Below are 20,003 nucleotides of genomic sequence, written 5' to 3'. Positions count from 1 at the left end.
AATAAATAAATGTATGCTCATATAGTCATTCTATACACACGTTCCTTCCACATAGACAGTCACATAGTTGTTCCGGGCACACGCTTCATTATTCTACGCATATGGTCACATAATTGTGGGTGTACACGCTCCTATAATTTAATCTATGTACACGGTCATATAGTTGTTCTGTGCATGCTCATATAATTTGTTTGCTCCTATAATTTATTCTATGCATACAATTATATGGTTGTTCTGTGCACATGCCCTCATAATTGCTGTACACATGTTTTTAACATTCATACTATACACACGTTTGTAGGATTTATACTGTACATACGCTTGTAGGATCTATACTGTACACACGCTGGTAGGATTTATGCTGTACACACGCTGGTAGGATTTATGCTGTTGTAGCTTTTTATAGTTCATACGCTTGCAGGACTTATATTGTACACACGCTCGTGGGGCTTATACTGTACACATGCTTGTAGGATTTATACCATACAGACGCTTGTAGGGTTTATACTGTACACATGCTTGTAGCACACGCTTGTAGGATTTATACTGTATAAACGCTTTAGAATTTATACTGTATAAACGCTTGTAGAATTTATACTGTACACTCACTTGTAGGATTTATACTGTACATATGCTTGTAGGATTTATACTGTACACACGCTTGTAGTGTTTATAGTGTATACACGCTTGTAGTGTTTATAATATACACTTGCTTGTAGGATTTATACTGTACTTACGCTTGTGCACGTTTGTAGGATTCATGCTTGTAGTATTTATACTGTACACACGCTTGTACATGTTTGTAGGATTTATGCTGTACACACATTACGCTCGTACAGCGCATGGGGTGTGGCCCTGTGCGCAGGTATGTGGTCATAATAGTTACTATATGCATGCATATTCTTTGTCCTCGGTTGTGGTTGGCCACATGTGCGTTCGCTTTGGTGGTGCATACGCGCATAGAGCTGGCCTGAGTATAGGTTCATCATGTTTGGTGGTACAGCCACGCATAGCTGTTATACGACAGTTTCGCACATAGTCGTTCTGTACACATCTGTATATAGGCAGGGAGAAACATGGCATAGTTGTTGTTACTGACACGTCTTCAGAACAACAATAACACGACACACAGGTGGTGTATACACATTAAGCCTGCTACGCCTGCAGGGGGGGGGGTACGTTGCATTATTGTTGTTACTGACACGCCTTCAGCTCAACAATAACACAACACATAGGTGGTGTATACTCATTATACCTGCCACCACTGCAGGGGGATACATTGCATAGTTGTTGTTACTGACACGTCTTCAGAGCAACGACATTACAACACATAGGTGGCGTATACCCATTATGCCTGCCGCGTCTGCAGGAGGGGTACGTCGCATAATTGTTGTTACTGACACACCTTCAGAACAACAATAACACGACACATAGGTGGTGTATACCATTATACCTGCCACGTCTGCAGGGGGATATATTGCATGATTGTTGTTACTGACACGTCTTCAGAGCAACATTACGACACATAGGGGGTGTATACTCATTATGCCTGCCACGTCTACATGGCATTACATTGCATATTTGTTGTTACTGACATGCCTTCAGAGCAACAACATTACGACACAAAGGCGATGATATACTCATTATTCCTGACACGTCCATAAGAAAGAAAAAAAAAGAATAAAAAATAGAAAAAAAATTGCCTCACATCAGTGCTTTCGAGTTATTGTACAGTGGGACAGACACCGTATGAATAAATTCATGTGTTGTATTATACGTCAGTGCTTCATGTAGTTATATAGCTGTACTGGGCATATGTGTGGATAAGTTGCTCTGTGCATCTGTTCATATAGTTTAGTACATATGCTCACCCATGCAGTTCATTCTAGCCACTCGTTCATAGTTTGTTTGGTGCACACGGTCAAAGCTTTATACATACGCCCATATAGTTTTGACTTTGTATACGGCCGTGGGTTGTTTGAGCATGTGGTTGCGGTGTTAGTGAGGTGCATCTAGCCTTGATGATTATGCCGGCCAACGTTTATATTTTCATGGTCTGCATATGGATCAAGAAGTCAGGCTAGGTATATATTTATGGTGCAGGATTGTTCTATTCGGTATAGATTTATAGGTTCATCAGGTACACATGTTTCATGATGTTTTGCTGTGCTATGTTATGGTATTTAGACCATACACCCATGTCTTTGACACTGCCCAGGTTTCATGGCATTGGGCGAGTCTGCACGGATAATTCGGTGGGTTATCATTTTATTAACATTAAGTAGTGCATATGGAAATATAGCTGGGGTTCGGTTTGTTACTTGCCTAGTCGACAGGTCAAGCATGGTTACGACCTGTCTCAGCTTCGGGTTGACATCGACACTAATAGTCTTCTACATTGGTTGAGGGTTTTAATTTCTGCTACACCAGTCACATCTTCAGGTCAGTCTGGACATAATCTGACATGCCTTTAGGTTGGCGACAATGTCTTTGTATACGTTGTATTCTCTCAGCACTTGGTTATGCTACAGGGATAGAATTATGTTTCGATTGTTAATTGCCACGTCTATAGGTATATCATGGTTACGAACGGTTTTGGTTCAGGGTGACGGTCATACTGTTAGTTACAGATTTGGTTGGGTCTTTCATTCATGTTTCGGCCTGTCACGTCTACAGGTCAGTTCAGTTGCGACCTGACACGACTTTAGGTCGGTGGTAACGTCATCATGTGTCCATATGTTTACTTAGCATCAGGGACATAGCTTGGTTCTGTGTGGTTGGTTTTGTTTGTCTTGGCTTAGATTGACAATGATAATAGTCACATGTTGGTTGAGTCACATCATCATGTTGCTGCAAAAGGGGTTGCAATGCCGTTCACGTCAACAGGTTGGTTACAGTGGTAAACTGGCACAGGTTTAGGTTGGTGTTCACGTAGTCCTTTGTGTATACACATTGTTAGCACTTGGAGTTGTGTATACAGGCATAGGGTTGTTCTCAGTTGAGACTTTTCACGTCCACAGCTCACAGAGAGCTTCCAATGCGTAACCTGGAATACTTAAGCAATGTTTTACATTAGATACCTAGTAGATGTCTTATGTGCCATTTTATTCCTACTTGCATTCATCGGGTTTTGCCACTCTTCTTTGCATCCAGCATAATACTATCAAAGTATATCTGTCAGCTATCCAGCATAACATCACGTGGTTTTCCTCTGACAGGGCGTCATTGTTTGCATTCCATGCCATCAAATCTACCCTGAAGAGTGCACGAAGAGGGAGGTTGCAAGCCCTCTAGCCGTCAGCTCTGGCAGCTGGCTTAGTTAGTTGGCTAGCTGACGCTTTAGGTAATTCCCCATTGGGACGTCAGGACAACTTAACGTTAGAGGCCGTGCTGTCCTTCAGTTGTCATGGTTTCCTAAGGTTTAAGGGAATCACATGCAGGTGCATGGCTGTAGTTGCAATAACTTTGCAGGGATGTAAATAATTACTTATTGAAATTGTATAGCAGATGAATGTTATTGTCAGGTTATCATCATACAGCATTTTCCCAAGTCCCACGAGTGATGCTCAGCTCGAGTATTGCAATCTTCGCTTCCGTATGTCAAGGGTCCAACGGGATCAGCCGCTGCCATTATTTAAGGGGCGGCACTCACTGTTAAGTTGTTTGTCAAGCATGTACGTATTCTTGTTAAATTCTTTTAGTGATCCGTCCACTATATCCAGTCATTCCCTTAGCATTGGGCTTGCTGCACCGACGTCACATCATGATGTGCCATCATACGTGGTTAGGAAATAGGGGTGCTGGGAAGCCAGTACCTACATGCGTTATACCCTCATTCCATAATCGGTAATGCATGATGCATTTCAGTCATTGGTCATGGGGTTGTTGCACGAGTTAATAGTGCTTTGTTCTCATTATAGAGTTTTGCCCTCTATTTGTCAGGTGTACTCCTATGAACCCGCGGCGTTACCTGTGCCTGACGCCGCGGGTTCATCACGTCCCACCCAACCCTCCCTCAATTTAATTTTTCACTCCATGACTATCATTATCCATCAGGGTATGCCCTCTATTTTTCATGTGTACTCCTATGTGGCAGGATATGGCATAACTCAGACTGCTTACATAGGTTTCAGGATGTAGTAGGGAACAGGAGTTCAGTAAGAGGTTCAGTTAGGTAGGCTCGCTATACGATTGAGCACCGACCACAAGTTTTAAGGCTAATTTATTAGCCTGTATTTGTGGGAGGGGCGGGATTTCGCTATAAGAACCAGCGGCGGTACCTGTGCCTGACGCCGCGGGTTCATCACGTCCCACCCAACCCTCCCTCAATTTTATTTTTCACTCCATGTCTATCATTATACATCAGGGTATGCCCTCTATTTTTCAGGTGTACTCCTACGCGGCAGGATATGGCATAACTCAGACTGCTTAGATAGGTTACAGGATGTAGTAGGGAACAGGAGTTCAGTGAGAGGTTCAGTTAGGTAGGCTCGCTATACGATTGAGCACCGACCACAAATATATATATATATATATATATATATATATATATATGTGTGTGTGTGTGTATATGGTATGGTCATGTATATGTTTATATAGGTATATGAATAATATATATTTTTGATACATGTATGTATGTAAGAATTTTTATATACATACTGATTATTCTTCATTTTTTCTCTTACAGGAATTTTTCTCTATTGTACTTAAACCGAATTTTCGGTCATAAAAATGTCCATTAAAGAGAATACTATAGAAGAATCCTCTGAATTAATTGATGAATACCAAATCCAATCTATTGTTGATCAGTCAGTAAATCGATCTGTTCAGTCTGCTATGAAGTCTGCCATGTCTTCCATGCAATACTCTATAACTAAGTCAGAGGTCATGGCTTTATCCCAGGTTAACCCCAGAGAGTGTCCTCAGGTTTTGCCTACTACCCCATCTGACCTATTTTTGTCAGCGGAGGACTCCACATCACACATGATTCAAGGGATGAAAAAGCCAGGTATAGCCACCCATAAGAGACATCACTGCCATACCGATCCTTCTCATAGTGGTAAAAAAATGTATATTACAAAATGAGGACCAGGTTGATATTTCTATTTTGCCTGATAAAAGCAAGGTTTCTCTCAGTGTTAAGAAATCACACAAAAAAAATCCTCTGCCCGGGAAGAGTTAATTTTGCAACGGGTAAAATTTGCCTCTTACCGTACCTCTTTTAGTAGATTTTCCTTCACAATTGGAGAGTGACTCTGAATATGAAGATATTTCATATACAGGAGAAAGAAAACACCTAAATACGGAGGAATCTGATGATATTATATTAGACAGTGCATGAGTACCCTATTTTGATCCTGGACAAATAAAACACCCCCACTCAGGGGAATGGGTGCCCCACTATCAACTAATAAAAGCCATTAGACAAAAATGCTGTCAATAAACTTAGGGCAGAATGCCCTAGACCCTTGCTGCCTAAAAAATTGGCTAATACCCCAGAACTGAACCCAACTTTAGTGAAGTTTTTATTAAAATCAGGCAAACATCCCAAAAAGGGGGAAGATAGATCCTATCGTTATTGCCAAGATAAACTTCTAGATCTTTTAGGTCCTCTGACCAAGATACTAGATTTAACTGAATAAGCAGTATCTACTAATACTCCCATTCAGGGCTGCCATCAGAAATTTTGGGGCCTGTTACACAGCTTGTAGTCTGGGCATCCCCCCCCCCCCCCCCCTCCCCTCCCTGCGGCACATGCTGGATTTTATCTTAGTATCGGGCTTGGAAACATAAAATAATATCACCACTCCATATTAGTTCTAGAGTGACTAAATAATACCACCATACTGTAAGGAAATAAAAGCCACTACATGCAGATCAGAATCACTAACAACACCACAATGCAAGGGACATATAATTCCGCCACACCATGACTACTACTATTACCACTGACTAACATTGCTGTATTGTTAATAAATAAAAACCACTATACAAAAGATCAATAACCCCTATATAGAGGTAGATTTGAGCTGTACACAGGTGCTGCAGACCATAAAAGTCATTATAGTTACATATACTCACAGGGGCGTCTTTTCTGATCAGAGTCATTCACTTTTCTCTTTCTTCTCCATCTGTCCTGGGTCATCATGAAGATTTCTCCCGATCACAATTCGTCTTCATCGAATCTGCCAGACAAACATTTTAGGCTTCTCGCTACAGCAAAATCCTCAACTCTATACAAACCCCCTATATGTATTACACTGCCCCATATAGTATTAGATCCCTCTGTGCAGCTGTATAGTATTAGGCCCAAGCATTGTCCCTATAGATTAGCAGGCCCAAAGATTGCCGCAATAGGGTATTATGCCCTCACATTACCCCATAGTATATTATTCCCTCACAATACCCCATAGTATAGTATGTCTTGCTAAGCCACTGCCACACAGGAAGCCCGGGCTAGAGTGACAAGATGAAGCTGCTGGCTCCTTCCTGTCACTCCAGCCACCGGCGCATATTGAATGCTGTGTGCGTCTTTAAGGCAGTGATGAAAGAAGCAGTGTGAACTGCGCTTTTTATTTTTTTATTTTTAAAGAGACAAGCGGGCAATAGGGCGGGGGGGGGGGGGGGATTTCTTCCAGGGGATGGAGCTGCACCCCCATATAGAGGGATGCAGCCTATGCCTGGCACCAGGGGCGGACACAGACAGCACAGGTACCCTGTGCAAAGAATGTTCTTCCCCCTCCCCCAAAAAAAGTACTATGCCATAAAATTTCACTGCAACTCACATTAATCTGCATTTGGTAGGCAGAAGTTCCCCCACATTAGGTAGCATAGTTTCCCCACATTAGGTAATGTAGCTTAGTTTCCCCACATTTGGTAGCATAGCATAGTTTCCCCACATTAGGTAGCATAGTTTCCCCACATTAGGCAGCGTAGCATAGTTTCCCCACATTAGGTAGAGTAACATAGTTTCCCCACATTACATAGCGTAGCATGAATTCCCCACATTAGGTAGTGTAGCATAAATTCCCCACATTAGGTAGCGAAGCATAAATTCCCCACATTAGGTAGCATAGCATAGATTCCCCACATTAGGTAGTGTAGCATAGATTCCCCACATTAGGTAGTGTAGCATAAATTCCCCACATTGGGTAGCACCCCCCCAACACACACACTCACTCACTCTCACACAGCCTGCGCGGACTTCCTGGCAGAGGTGCGCGCTATAAGTGACGTCATTGCACGTCGGCATCTCGGCGCTTGCGATGACGTCACTCAATGCGCGCACCTCCGCTAGCAAGTACCCACAGGCAGATGTAAGTACCAGTTTAGTGACGGGGCAAGACTGGTTTCCCTGTCATATGTGCACCGGGTCCCCCGGTAGGGCCCAGCATTTGAGAGGGCCCGCTGACTTTTCAAAGGATTCTGACAGACACAGTCACTCACTGACAAGCTTTTAAAAAAAAAAAGGACAGGGCCTTCCGGGCCCTCTGAAGCTCCGGGCCCCTTTCAGGTGTATGGGTTGTACCCCCCTAATGGCGGCCCTGCTCCCATTGATATAAATATACTCCGAGGCTGAGCTCAACGAGCCGTATGTATGTTTGGGAATGCTAATGCTGCCCTATGCTGCAAAAGAAAGAGATCCATTCTCATGAAGTTGGATCCACAACTGATCCACTTAGCTTCATCAAAACCCAGTTCATCTACTGATGGTATATTATTTGGAGATTCCTTTATCAAGGAAATCAATAAATATGTCACGCTATTTACTTCCCTTGATAAGGCTCAAACTTCCCTTAAAAAAGTTTTTCATCTCAAAATTTTCACTAGGGCTGGGAAATGTCGGGGCTGGTTTCCCAGCAGATCATCCAATGAAGGACAATTCTTCAGAGGCCCCCCTCGCACCAGCTCCTTTCAACAAATCCCATTATTTCACTCACGTAGTAGACCATGGAGAGCTGGAGGTCAACGAGGGTATCCTAGATCAAGACCACCTACAGGTAAGCACCTCTCAGATGTGTTTTTCCCAAATTCTCTTAGCAGGAAGAACAATGCATTTTTTCCAAAATTGGAATATGATCACTTCTGATTCTTGGATTCTGAACACTGTTTTGGGCTACCAAATAGACTTCATATCTTTACCGACTCAAAGTCTAGATCCTCATCCAATAACGTTTTCCTTAGAGAATCAGAACCTCATATCGACAGAAATCAAGGAACTATGTTCCAAAGGCTTCCTAATCAATTTATTTCTGGTCAAAAAGAAAGACTGAGATTTCAGACCAGTCATAAATTAAAAATATCTAAACAATTTTGAACATTACCACCATTTCAAGATGGAAGGTATTGACCTATTGAAAGACCTACTATTACAAGGAGATTGGCTAGCAAAGATGCCTATCTCACAGTCCACATGCATGAGAACTCCCAACCTTAACTCCAATCCCAAAACCAAAAATGACAATTTACCAGCCTACCATTCAGGCTGTCATCAGCCCCCTGGTGTTTCACAAAACTATTAAAACTAGTGGTGGCATCCTTGAGAAGCAGAGGGGTACATCTAATTATTTACCTATACAACATTTTAATTATGGCCCAATCTTTTCAGATCATTCATCTTCATATTCAATTGACAATTTCTCAGCTTACTACACTAGGATTTGTGATAAATCACAACAAATCCTTTTTTTTCAAAGTAAAAGTTTATTAATTTTCAAAAAAATACAAGAACAAAGACATAAAGAGAGAAATAGGAACATGGTACACCAGCTTTCAGCAAAATGCGTAAGGGTAATACAATGGTCTGTACTGTAGCAATAGACTTGTAACAATCAAGAAGTAAGGTAAGGTTAAGTAGTGGTAACAACACATTGCATAAACACTGCGAGTGTATAGTCACTTCACGGAGATGGGAACATGGGAAGAAGCGGTATTCGTATTCTACGCAGGAATTCACAGTGAACTATTCATGCCATTGACACTAAGCAAACCAAAGGCTGAAGCCAGCTAGGAAGGTAAGCAGGGAGGAGGAGAAGAAAAGAACAGGGGTAGGGGACAGGAAAGGTGGAGGGGAGAAGGAGAGGCGAGAGTTGTTGTGGAGGTGCAGGAAGGTAAGTAGTGAAGCAGAGATAAGAAGATGAACTCACTTCACAGGGGGACTGTGCTCGGACATCAAGGACATCCAGTATGAGGGGGTAATGTGTTCAGCTAAGAGTAATGAGAGGTGTGGATCTGTCAGGCAGGATGTGGAAGGGGGCCATCAGTCATCAATTGGCCAAGCATTATGATGTGTAGTCCGCAGAGAAAAGAAACGAGGTCCAGGGGTGCCAGACTGAGGTGTATTTAGCTAATTGAGCAGGGGAGTCTGCTAAGAGTTCCTTTATCCTGTGAAGGTGCGCCACTTCCCGGAGCCAGGACGAAGCAGTTGGAGGGGTGGGGGATTTCCACAGATGGGGTATCACTACCCTAGCCGCCAGGAGGAGGAAGGAAATCAACCTGGTCGTACCCCGTGGTAAGCCCAGTGGCAGTATGGAGAGAAGCAGGATCTCAGGTGTATGCGGCAAGTGGATGGACGTAATACGGGATGTTAGCTCACCAACATGTCTCCAGAAGCTTGAGAGGAGGGGACACGATAACCAGACATGAAGCATCGAGCCACCAGCACCCCCCGCACGTGTCCGGAACTCCAGGATAAAATTTATCCAGTTGCGTCGGTACTCTGTACCATCTGGACAACACTTTGAAATTAGTCTCCTGGGCCTTGCACGAGATGGAGGTACGATGGCAGCAGCCCAGGGCCTCAGACCAGGCCTCATCAGTAATTGTGCGACCCAGTTCATTTTCTCAACCCTGCCTGTATAGGAGTGGTTTGGTTGTATATGCTTCAAGTACGAGAGGATATAATATACTAATAGTGTGAGGCGCAGCTTCCCGCCGAGTGCATAAGTATTCAAATTTGGTAAGGGGCCTATGCAGTCGCAGGGCCTGCACGTTAGCAGAGTAAAAGTGATTGAGTTGGAAGTATTGAAAGAAGTGCAGAGGTGTCGGGGGGATCCCTTGTAGGAGGTCTGACAGTGGTCTCAGAGCTGATGGGGTCGATGGGTCATGGAAGGTCACTCCTGAATCTTTAGTGAAGGTTAAGAACGAGCTGGAGGTGTAGGCGGGCGGAAAGGATGAATTGTCAAACAAGGGTATTAGTGGGCCATCTGGGCGAAATGTGGTAGTGTGCGACATATAGGAAGCCACGGGCCTTGGCTATGGAGGTCATGATGGGAGGGAGGTTGTGAGGTACAGTGGAAACGGAGGAAGAGCAGCAGGGGAGCCACATCAGAGATCGTGGGTCAATACCGGATAGTGACATTTCGAATTCAAACCACTTATCGCGATGGTGAAAGCAATCCAGGACCATAGTCAGGGTGGCAGCCAGATAATAGGCGAGATAGTCTGGGAGGGCCAGTCCCCTGCTAGTCTTGGACCATATTAGGACATGACGGTCCAATCTGGGTCATTTATGTGTCCAATAAAAGCTAGACTGGAGCGCAGCGACCTCCCTAAAAAGAAGGCACGGGGTAGATGTATCAAGAGGTAAAGAAGTCTTGGGAGGATGTTCATTTTGAAAATGTTTATCCTACCCAGCCAGGAGAAGTCCCATCTAGTCAAGTCGGACTTCAGCGTATGGAGAAGGGGTGTGAAGTTAACTTTGTAAGTATCCGATAAACGTGCGGGGACAAAAATACCTACCGTATATACTCGAGTATAAGCCGACCCGAGTATAAGCCGAGACCCCTAATTTCAACCCAAAATCCCAGGAAAAGTTATTGACTCGAGTATAAGCCTAGGGTGGGAAATACATCATCCCCCCCTGTCATCAACCAGACCCCCGTCATCATCCAGACCCGTCATTAACATCCTCATCATCATCACCGCCTGTCATCATCCAGACCCTCATCATCATCACCTGTCATCATCCCCTTGTCATCATCCCACACATCCCCCCTTCATCATCCCCTTGTCATCATCCCACACATCCCCCCTTCATCATCCCCTTGTCATCATCCCACACATCCCCCCTTCATCATCCCCTTGTCATCATCCCCACCCCCCTTCATCATCCTCTTGTCATCATCCCACACCCCCCTTCATCATCCCACACCCCCCTTCATCATCCCACACCCCCCTTCATCATCCCACACCCCCCCTTTATCATCCCACACCCCCCCTTCATCATCCTCTTATCATCCGCCCTCAGTGGTCTTCAACCTGCGGACCTCCAGAGGTTTCAAAACTACAACTCCCAGCAAGCCCGGGCAGCCATCGGCTGTCCGGGCTTGCTGGGAGTTGTAGTTTTGAAACCTCCGGAGGTCCGCAGGTTGAAGACCACTGCGGCCTTTGACATCATCCAGCCCCCTCTCACCCCCCTTTAGTTCTGTACAGTACTCACCTCCGCTCGGCACTGGTCCGGTCCTGCAGGGCTGTCCGGAGAGGAGGTGGTCCGGTGGGATAGTGGTTCCGGGCTGCTATCTTCACCAGGGGCGCCTCTTCTCCGCGCTTCCGGCCCGGAATAGAGGCGTTGCCTTGACAATGACGCAGAAGTACGTTGGCAATGAACGCACCTCTGCGTCGTTGTCAAGGCAACGTGACTATTCTGAGGCCGGGCCCGAAGCGCTTAGAAGAGGCCTCCCCGGTGAAGATAGCAGCCCGGAACCACTATCCCACCGGACCACCTCCTCTCCGGACAGCCCTGCAGGACCGGACCAGCGCCGAGCGGAGGTGAGTACTGTACAGAACTAAAGGGGGGTGAGAGGGGGCTGGATGATGTCGAAGGCCGCAGTGGTCTTCAACCTGCGGACCTCCGGAGGTTTCAAAACTACAACTCCCAGCAAGCCCGGACAGCCGATGGCTGCCCGGGCTTCTGGGAGTTGTAGTTTTGAAACCTCTGGAGGTCCGCAGGTTGAAGACCACTGCGGGTGGAGAGTTCACTCGAGTATAAGCCGAGGGGGGTGTTTTCAGCACGAAAAATCGTGCTGAAAAACTCGGCTTATACTCGAGTATATACGGTAAGTACTTGAGGGAGGTCGGTTTCCATTTAAAGGGATATGTCGTCTTTAAATGGTGGACAACAGAGGGGGATAGGGTAATGTTTAGGTCTTCGCATTTAGAGGCATTTAACTTGAAATTACTGTGATAAAAAAAAAAATCGCAAAATGTTTAACCAAATTAGTACTTTTAAAATCCCCCTATTTGGAAGACCTATAACTTTTTCATTTTTCCGTATAAGCGGTGGTATGAGGCTAATTTTTGCGCCGTGATCTGGACTTTTTATTGATACCATATTTGCTTATATAAAACTTTTAATACATTTAAAACTATTTTTTTTTGGAATAAAATGTTATAAAAAAGCAGCTATTTTGGACTTATTTTTTTTTTTTATGTTCACGCCGTTCACCGTAAGGTATCATTAACATTTTATTTTAATAGTTGGGATATTTATGTTCACGGCGATACCAAATATGTATATAAAATGTTTTTTTTTACACTTTTTTGGGGGTAAAATAGGGAAAATGGGACAATTTTCGTTTTTATTGGGGAAGGGTTTTTTTCATTATTTTTTTCTTTTTGTTTTTTTACTTTTATTTTTACACTTTAATATTCCCCATAGGTGACTATTTATAGCAATCATTTGATTGCTAATACTGTTCAGTGCTATGCATAGGACATAGCACTGATCAGTATTATCGGTCATCTTCTGCTCTGGTCTGCTCGATCGCAAACCAGAGCAGAAGACCCGTGGAAGGCAGCAGAGGCAGGAGAGGGGACCTCTGGCTGCCATGCTGGATGATCGGAGCGCCGCGGGCGATCTGATCATCCATTTTAGTGTCCGCAATGCTGCAGATGCCGTGATCTGTATTGATCATGGCATCTGAGGGGTTAATGGCGGACATCAGCGCAATTGCGGATGTCCGCAATTACCAGTAGGTCCCTGGCTGCTATCAGCAGCCGGGACCTGCCGCGCATGGCACGAGCATCGCTCCGATGCTCGTGGTTATGCATAGGACGTAAATGTACATCCTGGTGCGTTAAGTACCAGCTCTTGAGGACGTACATTTACGTCCTGCGTCGTTAAGGGGTTAAGGCTAGAACTTTATGGGTTTTCTAAAGCAATTCATTCCTACTATGTGAATTTTACCTTCTTTCCCATGCTGTAAGCCTAGAAATGTCTGCTCTGTCGGAGACGGTGACCTTTTCATTGCTGGCTTATCAGACTGTCAGTGGGAACATAGGAGCGAAACAAATATTACTCTCTAAGGGAATCATTTGTTTACAGCTTTTTTTGTCTTCTCAATATGTTGACTCGTACCCAAGAGGAAGAAAATATCAATATGTGGCTTTGAACTTAAGGTGGCCACAAACAATAGCAAAATCAGCTGAATCCACTGCTTTTCTACCCAGCTCTTATGTGTATGAGGGTGTGCTGAATTTCCTTCCACATATGATCTTGGGGGAAAAAGAATCAGGTCCGTTGAATTTCAATGCCTGATCTGTTCATTCTCAAGGGCAATGCACTAATCAAAAGGTGTCTGATACCTGGTTATTTCCCTCTCTACTCTAAGAACATGTGCACCCTCAACCAGGAATGAATGTGCATGGCAGGGTTGGGAGGTACAGCTGTTTCTTAATGAGCATTTGGCTGCTTACTATTGAAAGTGTAGCTCTGTGGTTAAGCTTGTATCAAGCTTTCTACCTAACTGCATTATAATAAGCAAGTGCACACTTTAAAATTGTGCAAGTAAACAAGTATAATGTCCAACAGCAGGTAGTAGTCCTGGGAGGCAGATGGAAGCTAATGTCTTTATCTCTGAGAAAATAGGACCTTGTTCTGTCTATACTATTGTATTGTGCCAAGTTAATACATTACACACGTGTTGCAGAAGTTAAAGAGAGTTAAAGGGGTACTCCGCCCCTAGACATCTTATCCCCTATCAGAAGGATAGGGGATAAGATGTCTGATCGCGGGGGTCTCCCTGCTGCACCCAGCGTAGGTTAGCGCATCAGGTGCAGCGCCGTAGGCTCGCGATGTCACGGCCACACCATGCTTGTGACATCATTGTCACACCCCCTCAATGCAAGTCTATGGGAGGGGACATCCTCCTATAGACTTGCATTGAGGGGGTGTGGTCATGTCATCACGAGCAGGGTGTGGCCGTGTTCGCTCCATGCACCGGATGTCTGGGGTTCCGCAGCCGAGATTGCAGGGTCCCCAGCGGCAGGACCCCCACAATCAAACATCTTATCCCCTATCCTTTGGATAGGAGATAAGATGTCTAGGGGGTGGAGTACCACTTTAAGTCCCCTTTAAGTGTAAAATCCTATGTGAGATGTAGGTAGGTTAGAACATATAAAAGACACTGATTACCTGTCCTTAGTTGAACCCAAGAAGAACCAAAGAGAGAGAGAGAGAGAGACCAAGTCTGTCACATAGCCTTTTTTGCGCTGACAAGATGTCACCACATTCAAAAGAGAGAGGCTTCAAGGGTCTGATAGCACACAAAGGAAACTGGGCAACACTTGCCTCTACTTCTTGGTTCAGTTAGACAAACCGATCATTGGTCATGGTGGGGGGATAACATCTAGGAGTATGTCTCAGCAAGATCTACTTCCTTGGTATGGGATCCTGTTCAAAAGTCTTCAAGTTACCTCAGCTACATCCCTGAGAAGACCCTACATTAGTGAGTAAAGTTTTGGGATAGCACTACAGAGCCCACAAGCCCTAGTCATATATCTTCAGAGTCAACGAACAAGTCCTGCTATTCTCTTATTAGAGATCAAAGTCCCATCCTTGGATAGATCCAGGATGAGTCCAGTCCAGACTTTATTCAAGCCAAGTTTATTTAGTCACTGATACAATATAACAAACACCTCTCTTCAACACATAATAGAAATACCTTGCAGCACTTCCAGTTTTGGAGTTATGGGAAATGAGCTGTACTGCTGTTTACATCTGAAGTTTTCCCAAGTAAAATTGTTTTGCGCCCTCTCCTCATTTTCCTGTGTCTGGTTATCTGCACACACTACAAACACCAAGGGCATCCCGACCACCAGCACACAGTATATTGAGACAAGCCCTGAGAGCCCCGCTATAGTTGCTGCAACATTGACATTCCAGTGAAACTACTGGTCCCAGCATTCAACCTCCTGTGTTGCGCCATACAAGCAACACACAAGTAAAACACCAAGTAGTCAAAGCAAATTACAAAATAATGAGACAAAAGGAGGGAGTACTCTAGTAAGACAATCTAATGGAATCGGAAGAGTCATGTAGTAGGTCCTAAATGGTCCAGCCCCAGATTGTCAGTCAGTCAGGATGCAATGTCCTCATGGGCGTTCTACTTAAGGGTCTGGATTGCCAATATATGGCTAGCCGGCACTTCATCACCTACAATTCACCTACAACTGCTGGTTGCTTCAAAGATTGCTGCTAAATAACGCGAGACTGACAGCTGCTGTACGAGACGTTCTCCAGAGGTTAGTGCAAAACCTGATGCCAAAGTCCTATAATTCACAGTGTATTTAACCTTTAAACCTGTCAGACTGTCAGCTGTTTTGCATGTATGTGGGAACTTCATGAAGTTTGTCCTGCTTGGAGACAGCAGCCAAACTTGAGAGACTATGAGTTGTCATGAGTTCAGAGTGCAAGAGACCTGCAATAAGGAGACAGCAGCCCAAGAGTTTTATTTAAAACTAAATCTGTCTATCTATCTATCTTAAAAAAAGGATAAATTGGCCAGCACATACTGATATCAAACTATTGCATGGACCCGGCATACAGATGCACGCTGCTAGGCTAAATATACACAAACAGGTGAATACAGCAGCACACTGCTAGCACAAAGATACAGCTAAAACATGAAATGCTATATTGCTACAATGAAAAATGAAAAATTAAGGTGCTTTACTCACCATTTAGCAAAATAGTTTGGACTATCCCACCGCGATAAGGTGACCTCATTGGGATGGACCCTACACTGTGAATGTGCCTCTGTGCAATCAGTTACCAGGCTTGCAAGGTCTGGAACATCCAGCACCTTATAAGATGGGTGGGGAGCAAGAACCAACATGGAGGTAGCTACTCTCCCATATGTATAGCACAAAAAAGGATAAGTTGGCCAGCACATACTGATACCAAACTAATATATACACAAACAGGAGAATACAGCAGCACACTGCTAGCGCAAAGATACAGAAAAAAAACATGAAATGCTATAATTGCTACAATGAAAAAATGAAAAATTGAGGTGCTTTGCTCACCATTTGGGACAAATAGTTTGGACCATCCCACCGCGATAAGGTGACCTCATTGGGACGGAGGCTACACTGTGAATGTGCCTCTGTGCAAACAGTTACCAGGCTTGCAAGGTCTGGAACATCCAGCACCTTATAAAATGGGTGGGGTGCAAGAACCAACATGGATGTATCCACTCCCCCATATGTATAACACAAAAAAGGATAAGTTAGCCTGCATATACTGATACCATACTATTGCATGGACCCGGCATACAGGTGCACACTGCTAGGCTAAATATACACAAACAGAAGAATACAGCAGCACACTGCTAGCACAAAAATACAGATAAAACATGAAATGCTATATTGCTACAGTGAAAAAACGAAAATGTAGGTGCTTTGCTCACTATTTGGCCAAATAGTTTGGACCATCCCACCGTGATAAGGGGACCTCATTGGGACGGACCCTACTCTGTGAATGTGCCTCTTTGCAATCAGTTACCAGGCTTGCAAGGTCACCTTCTCGCGGTGGGATGGTCCAAAGTATTTGGCCCAAATGGTGAGGAAAGCGCCTACATTTTTCATTTTTTTATTGCAGCAATATAGCATTTCATGTTTTATCTGTATCTTTGTGCTAGCAGTGTGCTGCTGTATTCTCCTGTTTGTGTATATTTAGCCTAGCAGCGTGCACCTTTATGCCGGGTCCATGCAATAGTTTGGTATCAGTATGTGCTGGCCAACTTATCCTTTTTTGTGTTATATATAGGGGGAGTGGCTACCTCCATGTTGGTTCTTATACCCCACCCATTTTATAAGGTGCTGGATGTTCCAGACCTTACAAGCCTGGTAACTAATTGCACAGAGGCACATTCACAGTGTAGGGTCCATCGCAAGGTGGGATGGTCCAAACTATTTGGCCAAATTGCGAGCAAAGCAACTCAATTTTTCATTTTTTCATTGTAGCAATATAGTATTTCATGTTTTATCTGTATCTTTGTGCTAGCAGTGTGCTGCTGTATTCTCCTGTGTATCTATCTATCTCATATCATATCTATCTACCTCATATCTATCTAGCTATCATATCTATCTATCTTCTAGCTATCTCATATCTATCAATCTTATATCTATCTAGCCATCTCCATCCATCTCTATATCTATCTCATATCTATCTATCTATCTATCTATCTATCTATCTCATATCTATCTATCTATGTATCTATCTATCTAATATCTACAGTATCTCAATCTGCCTTTCTTTCCCTCTAAATATGCATGAATGTTATATATTTACTTTCCACATAATTTCTCAGGCTTGGGACACCACCTTATTATGATTTAATATAATATTCCAATCCAAGTAGAACATTGATTTGCAACAAATTTCTATTCTACAGGGAAGCACTACCCGCTCATTGCTATGCAAATTTCCCGCAAGATCTGTTCTCTCCAACTGTAGCTACACAACACTGCTTCACTGTCATAGGAATGTCAAGAACAACTTTAAGAACTTGGACAGATCTGGGACAGTTTATACTGGTAAAAATGCAAATACATCCGTCAAAAACATTGACATTTATTTAATGAACTTAATTTATGGGCCTGAAATGGACAGTAGCAAAGGAAAAACAAATGCAGTGGAGCCAGGTGTCATTTCGAACCACACGCCGTGATGTACATTGTGTCACATTAAATATCAATGGTTTAACATAAGATTAAAAGTAAATTTTTATTTAGCCTTATGGAGGAAAAAAAGTCTTTGTGATCCTTCAAGGCTGTCAAAGTTTTTCTCTTGCTCTATTATCCCTAGTCACATTCAACTTAATGCATATGCTGCACAATATTACTGTGTTGTATTGTACACTCATATTACTTATTCTGATATCCACTGCTCAGAAAGGGGCATATCCTAGGCAAGTACTGAGCCTGTCCTCACTCGCCATGCATTCATTTGCTCCCTGAGTCTGCTGTGCTGTGCTGAGTCTCTTATACAATCACTGCAGGCTGCTTTGTAACCCCCTCCTCTCTGTTTGCATGCTGCAGCCTGACAAGACAGGAGTGAGCACAGAGGAGTGATAGTCCTGCCCTCACTTCCTGGACTTGTATGGTCTATTCACACGTACAGTATCCTGCGCAGATTTGATGCACAGGATTTGATGCACAGGATTTTATACTGCAGACTTCAGATGTAAACTAAATGACAGAATGCAGCTTCATATCCTGTGCATCAAACTGTAAGTGTGAATAGACCCTAGACAGGATTATATTTTGGATGGTATTGGGGCCCCTAGTGGTCTTTTTATATGCCATGATTTCTATAAAAAGGAGATTTTTTTTATTTTTATTTTTTTTTATGAAGTGTATTAGGTTTTGACAAAATGTACAACATATAAAAATGTTTTTGATTCTGACCGTGCCTGTTTACATTTTTTGGTCAACCATGGTAAGACTCGAAGAACTGGAGCCCTTAAAGGGGTTATCCAGGAAAAAACTTTTTTTTATATATCAACTGGCTCCAGAAAGTTAAACAGATTTGTTAATTACTTCTATTAAAAATCTTAATCCTTTCAGTACTTATGAGCTTCTGAAGTTAAGGTTTTTCTTTTCTGTCTTTTCTTCCCTCTCTGATGACACCTGTCTCGGGAACCGCCCAGTTTAGAAGCAAATCCCCATAGCAAACGTCTTCTAAACTGGGCGTTTCCCAAGACAGGTGTCATCAGAGAGCACTTGGACAGAAAAGAACAACCTTAACTTCAGAAGCTCATAAGTACTGAAAGGATTAAGATTTTTTAATAGAAGTAATTTACAAATCTGTTTAACTTTCTAGAGCCAGTTGATATATATAAAAAAAGTTTTTTTTCCCTGGAATACCCCTTTAAAGTGAACCTGTCACTTAGAACATGCAGTCTACCTGCAGAAATTATATTATGATATTATTATTAGTAGTAGTAGTAGTAGTAGAAGTAGTAGTAGTAGTAGTAGTAGTAGTAGTAGTAGTAGTAGTAGTAGTAATATATTATTGAGCAGCATGTCTGGGCATGCTGGAAGTTGTAGCATGAAACAGCTGGAGGCACCTTGGTTGGGAAACTCTGCTATAAACTGTAATAAACAAGTGCCTAAGTACCCTTTTCATTGTCAATTCAATCTTTCTCTGGGAACACAATTAATACTTTCTTTGATTATTAATATTTATTTCTATGAATTAAAAGAAATAAAAGCTTACATGTCTAAACTCCCGACACCAGGGATCCCATCTCCCGCAGATATTGATGGATATTGATGTGTACCTTTCACACTGTTTAATGGCCTGTTTACATTGCATCCTAAGTGGTCTGTAAGCCGGGTGATAAAAAAAAAAGACATTTAGGAGTTAAATGGATTTAGATCTCTTTACTTATGGTCTTATTGGATGTTTGTTGTTCAAACAGTTTGACAGATGCGGAACACCTGACAATATTATTATGTATACACAGGGCTTAGTGAGAGCTGAAAAATTACAGATGTCATCAGAAAAGGACAAGGGGCCGATAAAACGGATAAATAAGGATGTTTTCAGCTTCACATACACTATAGAGGAAAGTTGTCTATAACTGTGGACTTCAAGGGATCAGCTGATCTAATGGTGTATAGGGGTGTCCTGACAAGGGCTGCCATCAGAAATTTTGGGGCCCCTTACACAATTCAGGCCTAGGCCGCTTGGACACCCCTCACAGTACAGCCAATTG

The 20,003-nt window shown here is 43.2% G+C and overlaps 1 long non-coding RNA gene across 1 annotated transcript in view; it reads left to right on the top strand.

Moving 5' to 3' along the window:
- The window catches only part of LOC130276762 (uncharacterized), a 47,460-nt gene extending 42,638 nt beyond the window's left edge, over nt 1-4,822 (top strand). The window contains exon 3 of the long non-coding RNA XR_008845235.1: nt 4,688-4,822. This is a non-coding gene — a long non-coding RNA (uncharacterized LOC130276762). The remainder of the gene's footprint in view (nt 1-4,687) is intronic.
- The last annotated feature ends 15,181 nt before the right edge of the window (nt 4,823-20,003 follow it).

This window comes from Hyla sarda, chromosome 6 (genome assembly GCF_029499605.1).
Source record: "Hyla sarda isolate aHylSar1 chromosome 6, aHylSar1.hap1, whole genome shotgun sequence".
NCBI classification, from domain to species: Eukaryota; Metazoa; Chordata; class Amphibia; order Anura; family Hylidae; genus Hyla; species Hyla sarda.
Note: the sequence above shows the minus strand (reverse complement) of the source record. Positions and strands in the feature narration are given on the sequence as shown.